Below are 10,775 nucleotides of genomic sequence, written 5' to 3' on the forward strand. Positions count from 1 at the left end.
GGAATGCAACAAGAATCAAGGCCGGGAGATTAGAGGAGATTTGAAGAAGGATGCAAGTCTAGGGTTTTAGTCTTAGAAAGCAGAGAAGTGGGAGGCAATGCTAACTGCAACTTCCCATGTGCAACATAAATTATATGAGTTGGCCAATTCTCAAGGCCATCAAATATATGTGTAGCATATATTATTGTAGCTCTTCGTTCCTCGCATTCTTTTAACAAATATTTCAACAGGTTGGCTCTTGCCAGCACATCTAGATCAACTGTAATCTCATCAAGAAGAAGAACCTTAAATGGTTTAAGAAGGCCCATACATATTTGTACCCTTCTCCGCTGACCATCTGATGATTTATGCATTCTCCATGACAGATCAATGTCTAAAACTTTAATTATTTCATCTCTCCTCTTGGGGTCGACACTAGTGACTCCATAAATCGTTTTCTCTACTGAGACATCCATCTATATGGACACCTCAAAACCAGCAAAGGCAACATCTCTCCTCCAATTATCACCAAGGTAAGAGAGATCACCGAAAGAAGTGAGAGCGGTGTCGAGAAATACAGACCTCCCAAGATCCCTAACCATCTCCAGCATAACCATATGCTTTCCTCCCAAAATCTTCAAAATTGTTGTCTTCTCGGCACCATTGGACCGTACAAGAAGACAACAATTTCCAGGAGGAGGGTGAGGGAAAACCCATCAATAAGTGGGGATGACCCCGGTGGTGAGTGGTCATCGATCCCCAGGTAGGTGAAGCTAAGGTCCTTGATCTCTACCGGCGTGCTTCTCTTGTCGGGGATCGCTCCCCCCATGGTTCTAGCTCCTTACTAAGCTTTGAGATAAGTAGCCCAATGGCCACATAGACCCCCATTGGAGTCCCAATCATCATCCCAGAGACATCACAAGCAGCAATGCAGTAGTTGAGCTTACGAAGATTTAAATCATCCTACACCATCCTTACCCACTGTAGCTCTGTTACATCATCATCATCATCATCACCATCTTCGTCCATGTATTTGCTGACGACTGCAAGGATCTCATGAGGGAGTAGTACACCGGCGGTAATCTTGGCCTTGCCTTTCTTCACATCCTCAAGGAAAGTTTGAGAAACTATCGTTGTCATGCTTCTTGAATGTATCCTTGTAGTTGTTCATGGCAACAGATGCCACGTAATTATATCGCAGGGTGTTCCATTGCATTGAGCTCATGAAAATCTCTGGTAGCAGGAGAACTTTCCATAGAGGGATGAGAACTTTACAGCGGAGTTAATCACGGACACGGTAGGCATAGTGGCGCTCCTCGATCTCGGCGTACTCAAGGTTGGACTCTTTGGGAAAGACCCAGCGAGTGATGATCTCACAAAAGAGGGTTGTGCGATCTGATAAGTGCTCGTGTGATAAGAATGCGAAGTATTCTTTCCTTATGATGAGCATTGCTTTTATCTGGTTTTAGCGCTAATATGCGTGCATTTATGTTACTTTCATGCTTATAGGGTTGTGAAGCTGAATGTTAAAGAAAGAAGCCAATGTAGGTCATGAACGCACTATTTGGAGGAAATCTTGAGAGGGTTCAAACGCGAAGTCATAAGTCGGGTTCAAGATGCAAGAATGTGTGCCAACCTCCTTGTATTCAAGTTAGCACAATGAAGCTGTTTGAACCAATGAAGCAAGATCTTGTGCATTGATAGCAAGATCTTCACCTATGAAGCTGTTTATTGAAGAAGTAAGGTGATCTACGACGTAAACGTGTGCCCGTTTACATTACCTCAATGAAAACATGGATTCGGGAGTGTTTCAGGCCGAAAAAGTGAAGTATAGAGAATCCACACGGGCGTGTGGACATTATCCATGCCCGTGTGAAATTTTCACAGGCCCGTGTGGAGAATCTATAGGGGCGTATGAATGCCCGATTCCAGTCCTTTTTAAGGCAGATTTCAGCCGCGATTTCAGGATTCCTTTCTCCATCTTTTTCCCAACTTTAGAGAGGGTGGCGGCTAGGGTTTTGAGAGATATTGGCAAGGGATTTAAAGAGGTTTAACGGCTTCAACATCGCGCTCCATTTGGAAGAAGGTTAGTGGGAGAGCTTTCATCAGCATCGATCCGACAAGGTGTATCCTAGGTCGGACAAAGGGACCATTGGAAGAGTCGAGGCTTCTCCACAAGACCATCGTCATGACTATCGAGGGGGTTTTCTATGGATTACTTGCTTTTACATTCGATTTCATTGTTGATTGTAACTAGCTCCATGGAGAGCTAAACCCCCTAGTGGGTACTTGGATTTGTGAACCCTAGGATGTATTTATTTCATTAAACCTTTTATTATGCTTTCATTAATTGATGCTTTAATTAAGTTCCAATCTTGAATGTTTGATTGAATGAATACTCCCTTAGAGTGACATTAGGGTTAAGAGTTCTTATTGGTAACCCTTGTGAGTGAGTGACACATCACGAGAGTTAGACAAAGCTAGATTTGAGAGGGTTGAGAGGGTGAGCCGAGAGGTAGCGGAGCGTCCCCTTTCCCCTCCGGTGTGATTTATCCTACCTCCATTTCCTCGAGTTCTTTGTGGTTATATTAGAGTGAATGGGCTAAGGGATGACCTTCCGATGGGGCTTAGTTGCAGAGGCAACAAAGTGAAGCGTTGAAGTGATTTTAGCACCTAGGGCTTAATTGTGACTATGGACCTTCCACCTGGACCAAAGGGTTAGGTCTACATCTAAGAAGAGGATTTATCACTTAGAATCCCTAGAACTCATTGCGATTCTGTACGAGTGCGAGGTATTGAGATTGTTCGATTTCTCCTCTGAGACATGTATAGAGTCAGGCATGGTTGACCTTAGATTTGTGACCATATATTGAAGGATCTCCATGACTCATTAATGCATTAGTTAGGAAGCATAATAGAGGGTTTTCCACTTGAACCAATTGTCCTAGGCGGAACAACATCTGAGTACCCCATTTATATCGATTGCCTTACCTCCCCTTTACTTATGCTTCTCTTTCTTGTCTCTTTTATTCTTGTTTACATTACATCTTGTTTACAAAACCGTTATTCATCTTTCACTTGGTTAAGAAACAATTTATGTATTTTTATTCCCTACTCTCTATGAATACGATACCCACTCACCTGGGATTTTATTACTCGACAAACCCGTGCACTTGTGGGACATACGCAAGGGGTGTTGTCACGATCAAAGCATGAAGTGAGAGATGGGCACCATTTGGCGGCGAGATCAATCTAGTTGAACTTTTTTTTCTTTAGTTACTCGAGATCGGAGGCCAAGAGCTTGGCGAAGAACTTGGGGATGCAGTCCTGTTGGAACTGATAGGCTAGATCACTGGTGTAGCGGTCTGTAACTCGAATCGCTAGGTTGATTTAATTCTCGTACCGCTACTTCCTTGCCTTCTCGATCTCGATCTTCACTTTGGTGAGCTCGGCGGCGATAGCAGCAGCGAGTCTGCAAGCAACAACAATTGATGGTGACTGTAGCAACTGCGGGCAACAGCGACGGCAGTGATTTTTTTCTTTATTTAAAAAACATATGGAGGAAGAGATATCTGCACATTCTTCTTCTTCTTCTTTTTTTCTTTCTCTCCCAATTCTTTTCTCCCCTTTCTGGTTCTTCTTTCTCCTCCTTTTTAAAAGGATCCAAGTTAAAATTTTAATTAATTTAAAATTTAAAATAAAAAAATTAATTAAAATTCAATTAACCCAATTTATCTCAGGATATGTGTTTGGGTACTTTGGGATTTGCACTTTCTCAGGTTGCCTCGAGATCTGTTCTCAGGCTATATGAAATTTAAGATCACCTCAGGATGTGTATTTGGGCTATCCTAAGATTTAAGATTGCCTCGAGATATGTGTTCTCAAGGGCAATCTATTAATTTGCATCTTGCTCGAAATATATATTTGAATTTTAATTAAATTGGGATTTGAATTCTATTAGGACATATGTTATATTATTTGTATATAAACAGTGAATAGCCTATAATAGGGTGCACACTAAAAAAATAGAACTCAAAATGGAACAAACTCACATGTGTCCACCCTAATACTAAAAAACTCAAAATACATTTCAAATACACCGTCATAAGTCAATTTTGGCATGTAAAAGAGTTAACAATGAAACTTAAACCCCTCCCCCACACTTAATTCATACATAGTCCTCAATGTGTATAAATAAAAGCATGCAAAGCAATGTAAACAAGAATAGAAAGGGAGTGGAATACAATTACTTCCCCGGTTCACATTGAAGAGGTCATTGATGCTTGAACAGACCTAGTGTGTCCATTTTTGTGCCCTACCAGTTGGGGGTTACTCAAGGTAAAGAAATGAGTGAGTGAGCATCCCCTTATAATTGAGGATGTTGGGTGTTGCGTATAAGTCCTATGAAGTACATGGAAGACATTAAAGCTCAATAAAATAAAATAACAAAAATTGAAACTGAAATCCACTAAAAGTCTAAAAAATAAGTACAAAATAGGCAGGGTTAACCCTTCCCAAAATACTGAATACAAAGTCTGAAAGTACAAAATGAAGAGAAATAAAATCAATGCTCAGTGGCGTCCAATGTTGCCGAGTTGGTTAGTGGATGTGGTGATGATGGGGGAGTCGATGCCGGAGGAACTAGAGCTATACGAGGGACCAAGCATGATAAAAGGTCCAGGGCACGGCCAAGGACGATGACAAATCGTGCCTATACTATGATGATCTCCTGCTTGCCCACATGGATCTGGCAAATCTCAACCCATAGCTGTTGGAAATCAGAATGACATCTAGGATGGGAAACTAGTGCTCTCAGGCTACCTATAGCTGAGGGGAGTGACATTCACTCCCATACTCATCTTCTAATGCATCACCTAAATTGTCTCCAGGAATTGGGGGTAATCCGCTAAGGTGAGGAATGAGTGTCCATCCTGAGGGATGTTGTGCTACCTACTATCCCTCTAGTTCCTTCCAGAGTCCCACTCCTCGAATGAGACATGTGATATATGGTCCTGCAAAAATGGTGCTCAGACGGGTGTGCTGACCTTGATGTGTGAGAAACTCCACTAGTATGAACCCAAGATGAAGCAGTCTACGCTTCGTCATGCTATAAAGATAAAGCATCTCCTATTTTCCTATAACCCCCTGACTGTCTACTCTTCCAGTAAATGACCGTACTATCACCATGTGTATGTAACGCAATGCAGGGTCGACGATGCATGAAGCTTTTGTCAAACCTGATTCATAGTTTCACCCTGAGCACAATTGTCTCCACACAGGGGATGCCATCTTCCCTTAAGAGTAGCCAATGAGAAACTGATCGTAGGCAGGAGTTGTGAAGAACTCACTGTCATAAAGACCCAATAACAAAGCAAACTTCACATAACTTAAGGTACACTAGACTCCAAATAACTGAAATCATATAGAGGCTGCTCTATCGAAGCTAGTCAAATGGAGATTCATCTCAATAGTGCTTAGTAACTCAAGTGTAGCGACCTTGTATTTGTCCTCTTCAATGTCAAATAATCGGGTCCACCCCCATGTGTTGAAAAATCCCTTAATCTCTTCATCCAAACGCAAATGTTCCAAAACCTGCCAATCGACAATGTGGAATTGACCAAACTGTTTCATCTTCAAATGGTTGTACCATTCTCAGAAGCATGGAGTGGAAAAAGTGATCTCAACTGGCGCTGTAGATGGTGAGCTCGTTGGTCGCGTGCGCGATCCTTCCCCTCTTATCTTCTTCATTGGTCCCATGGATGCTTGTTGGGAACTTGAACCCTTATAATAGCCCCTCTTTTGTGGCCCAGTGGTTGTCTATTTGGTTTTAGTCATCCTGCACAGAAAAACAAGAATGTCCAGTATGATAGTCTATATTCTGCTAGGAGTTTACGGCTTTCTTACAAGAAGACTTACGGCCATAAGCCTCAAGAAACTTCGCCTTTACGGCCCACTTATGGTTGTAAGCCTAGAGCTCAGACTGTAAGGGGCCCATTTATGTAAAGAAGCTCAAATAATTATTAACAATGCTCATAAGACAACAAAGATGAGATGGAAAGCAATAAAATAGTGAAACTACTAAGAAAATGAGCCAAATGCTAGAATGCTCATGGAAAACAAATCTATCTTCACCTCAAGTGTCTAAGAGTGAGAATAAACTTGGTAAAAAGCAAGGAACAGGGGTTAGTCCCTCGTGTGGTAAAGTAAAGGCCCAAATAGACCACCCTTAAGAACAAAGGGAAGGGAAGGCACAACTGACTGAGGTGTGAAAGAGTGAAGTATGTTCAAAAGAGTGATACACCCCTACTCGGCGGCACTTAAATCCTAACGAATAATGACGCTCTTACTAGCGTAAACAACACCTGTAAGGTTCTCTAATTGGGCTCAAAATCAACCTTACCGGCGTAAGTTGCCCATAAGAAACCTAAGTTGCACCACATGGAGGTTACACGCCTGTAGGGTTTAAGGTATACTAGTAAAGTGCTTTGGATGGCCCTTACGGCTTATCTTACGGGCGTAAATCACCCATAAGGTACCTTTGAACTGCACTCACCAGGACTTGCTGGGCATAAGTGCACTCGTAAGGCTCTCTAGATTCGCCTTGTGGAGTGTCTTATTGGTGTAAGTTTCCCATAAAGCTCTCTATTTGAGGCTTACGGCACTTCTTACTGGCGTAAGTAGCTTGTAAGAGTCCTAGAAGATTGAACAAAGTTTTCCTTGATTCCTACATTTAGGCTCAAGTACATATATGACCTGGAGGACACAAGATGGCTGTCTAAGACGGTAAACATTCAACCAACACTTAAAAAATCCATGACACACCAAGAAATTTATTGTAAATTCAAACAAAACTATAAAACAACAATTAAAGACTTGACTCAACAAAATACGAAAAGTTTGTGCTTGGGTTACCTCCCAAGAAGTGCTTGTTTAACGTCATGAGCTTGACATGCCTGAAATATACCTATCAAGGAGCTTTTCATGAAAAAAATTTCCACTTGGATCGGAGTGTCACTAAAATAATACTTTAGCCTCTGTCCATTTACCTTAAATGTGCCATGTTCTAGGTATGTTATTTCAATTGTCCCATGGGGAAATACTTGAGTGATGCAATAGGATCCTATCCATCATGATTTCAGTTTCCTTGGAAAAAGTTTTAAGCGAGAATTATAAAGTAAAACATGATCTCCCTCATAAAAGTTGACATATGACATTTGTCGCCGCTCATCTAGCTCATTTAATTGAAGTATTTTTTTTTTCTCTAACAACATCTAAATCAAAATTTAAGAACCTAGTGGCCCATAGCTTGTGGCTCTGGCTCAATGACAAGGTCCCCTTGCGTATATCCCGCAAGTGCACGGGTTTGTCGAAGTAATAATCCCGGGTGAGCGGGTATCAAATCCACAGGGAGTAGTGAATAAAAATACTTAATTCGGTTCTTAGCTATGTAAAAGATCAATGATGATGAGTGTGATAATGATTCAATTCTCAACAATAAAAGCAACAAGTAAGAGAGCAAAAGTAAAGAAGGGGATAAGGCAATCGATAAAGATGGGGTACCCGGATAATCCTCCGCCTAGGATAATTGTTTCAAGTGCAAGAACCCTCTATTATGCTTCCTAATCAATGCAATGGTGAGTCGTGGAAATCCTTAATTACATAGTCCCAAATCTAAGGTCAACTATGCCTAACTCTATACATGTCCCGGAAGAGAGATTAGATAACCCCTCAACCTCGCACTCGCATAGAGTTGCAATGAGCTCTAGGGATTCCAAGTGATAAATCTTTTCCTTATTATAGACATAACCCTTTGGTCAAGGTGGAAGGTCCCTAACCACAATTGAGTCCAAGATACTAAGATCACCTTAACGCTTCACTCCGTTGCACGCGCAACTAAGCCCCAGCGGAAGTTCATCCCTTAGACCATTCACTCTATTATGGCCGAAAAGAACTCGAGGAACAGAGGTAGAATCTATCACATCGGAGGGGAAAGGGGACGCTCCTGTACCTCTCGACTCACCCTCTCAACCCTCTCCAACCTAGCTTCGTCCAACGCTCGTGGTGTGTCACTCACTCACAAGGTTACCAATGAGAACTCTCAACCCTAGTGTCACTCTAGGGGAAATGTTCATACAATCAAGCATTCAAGGTTGGAACTCACAATAAACATCAATTAATTGAAAGCATAATAAAGAGATTCAATGAAACGATTACATCCTAGGGTTCACAAATACCCAAGTACCCACTAGGGGTTTAGCTCTCCATGGAGCTAAATACAATCAAAGAAATAGAATGTAAAAGAAATGAATCCATAAAGAAACCCCCTGAATAGTCGTGTTGATGGTCTTGTGGAAAGTCCTCTACTCGTCGTCCAAGGATTCCCTCGTCCGGTATAGGATACGCCTCAACGGAAGCTCCCCTACCAACCTTCTTCCTAAAGAATGATGATGTCGGAGCCGTAGAACCTCTCCAAAACCTTGGCCAATACACCTCGAAACCCTAGCCGAAGCCCTCTCTCAAGTTGGGGAAAAGATGGAGAAAAGAATACCAAAATCGGGGCTGAATCGGCTTTAAATAGGGCTGGAATCGGGCGACTACACGGGCTTGGATGCTCCACGCGCCCGTGCGGAATTTCCACACGGGCGTGGATAATTTCCACACGCCCGTGTGGATTCTCCGTTTCTCCGGTTTCTCGGCCGGCTGTGAGCAGTGCTGCTACAGTATATGCTACAGTGCTCTGCTACAGTATTCGACCTAAATAGCTTCCCAATTCCATACTTTCATCGGGGTAACGCAAACGGGCACACGTTCACATCGTGAATCACTTGCTTCTTCAATGATATATATGTTGCTGGAGCTCTTGTTCTTATATGCATAAGACGGAATGCTCGAGTGTGACTGCCTTTGTGCCCCTCCAAATGGATGTGCTCACTCGAATGCGAGGAGGTTGGCACACACTCTAGCATCTCACACGTGTCCTATGTCTTCGCGTTTGAACCTTAGCAAGATCTCCTCCAAAATAGGTGCATTATGATCCACATTGGCCTATTTCCTTCATACTCAGCCTCACAACCATACCTGCGTAAAAGTGACATAAAAACACACATATTAATGTAAAAACCTGAGAAAAGTAATGCTCAACATAAGGAATGAACACTTCACATTCATATCGCACAAGCACTTATCAAACTCCCCCACACTTAAACTTTTGCTTGTCCTAAAGCAAACATTAAAACATTCTGTGCATTAATGAAGAAAATATTGAAAGTGCTTGGCCTTAGGTTCACAAGGGTATACAACAAAAGTATTCTATAATTAAGGAAAAGTTCAACACTAAATACGAAAAAATCAATGCTCTAGCTAAATACTTGAATCAAAAAGGACAACAAACCCAAATTTCGTGTATGTTTGTGAACTCACTCAAAACAACCCAAGGTATACTCCTCAAAGTTCTAAGTGCAAGGGACTTATTTATCTACAAAAGTGATAACAATTTCAAAGATGGTAGTAGCTTCACACATCCTCTAAGGTAGTCCTTTCGAAAGCGGCCACTAAGTTGGCTTTCACACTTTCGAGGTGGTAGCTCTTTCTACCCGAGTGGTAGCTTTCACTCATCCTATGAGATAGCTCTTTCTCTCATTAGGGCATAACTAGTATCCCACTTATGAGAGTAGCTTCATACTTCATAGGTGGTAGCTCTTTCCACCCAACAAACACAAATAAACAATAAAACTATTTTGTTCCTTCTTTTCATTTTCATCATTTTTTTTTTGAATTTAGCACAAGAAAATAAACCTAACTAGTCCCTTTAACATCGAACATGAGTTTCCAATAGAGTTCAAAGAGTGAGTAGTGCACTAAGTGTAAATCGGGCAAAAATTCCTAAAATTTCCAGCAAGAACTAGAGCATGAAAACATTCAATGTTAACAATTCTCCTAGACTTAAGAATACAATCATTGCAACTAAGGTGAACCGCCTAGCAAGGATCCTTTCTACACTGTCCTCTAACTGGTCACTCATTGACAATGAAGTGGATTCCTCAAACTGCTTTATCACATTATCTAATTCACAGCTTTACCCTTGAATCCTGGCGATGTACTCTTCAACTGATTCTTCTAATGGCTGTTGAGTTGTACATTGTCCATGGTAAGAATAACACGATATGTCATTCCATGCAACTGTTTGAACTTTTTGCTCTATGTGTCCAACCATCCTCATGATAGTATCAAATGATTCAAACATGTTGATCATTTTCTGCAACAAAAGAAATAAGGAAAAATTAGAGCAATGATAGAATAAGAAAATATGAAATAGAGAGTGTGATGAAATAGCTAAGAAAAAAAAGTGCAAAGTATCTCTAAACGCCTATTTCCCTGGCAACGGCGCCAAAAACTTGACAAGATCCCCTTGTGTATATCCCGCAAGTGCACGGGTTTGTCGAAGTAATAATCCCGGGTGAGCGGTGTCGAATCCATAGGGAGTAGGGAGTAAAGACACTTAATTCGATTCTTAGCTATGTGGAGTATCAACAATGATAAGTGTGATAATGATTCAATTCTCAACAATTAAAAGCAACAAGTAAGAGAGCAAAAGTAAAGAGGAGACAAGGCAATCGATAAAGATGGGGTACTCGGATGATGCTACACCTAGGATAATCGCTTCAAGTGCAAGAACTCTCTATTATGCTTCCTAATCAATGCAATGGTGAGTCGTGAAAATCCTTACATACATAGTCCCAAATCGAAGGTCAACTATGCCTAACTCTATTCATGTCCCGGAGGAGATATTAAATAAC

General features: G+C 41.4%; 1 pseudogene; it reads right to left on the reverse strand.

Annotated features, from left to right (window-relative positions):
• Positions 1-29: 29 nt before the first annotated feature.
• Positions 30-808, reverse strand: LOC120263216 (annotated as a pseudogene).
• Positions 809-10,775: the final 9,967 nt, after the last annotated feature.

The sequence above is a fragment of the Dioscorea cayenensis genome, chromosome 6 (genome assembly GCF_009730915.1).
Source record: "Dioscorea cayenensis subsp. rotundata cultivar TDr96_F1 chromosome 6, TDr96_F1_v2_PseudoChromosome.rev07_lg8_w22 25.fasta, whole genome shotgun sequence".
Lineage (NCBI taxonomy): Eukaryota > Viridiplantae > Streptophyta > Magnoliopsida > Dioscoreales > Dioscoreaceae > Dioscorea > Dioscorea cayenensis.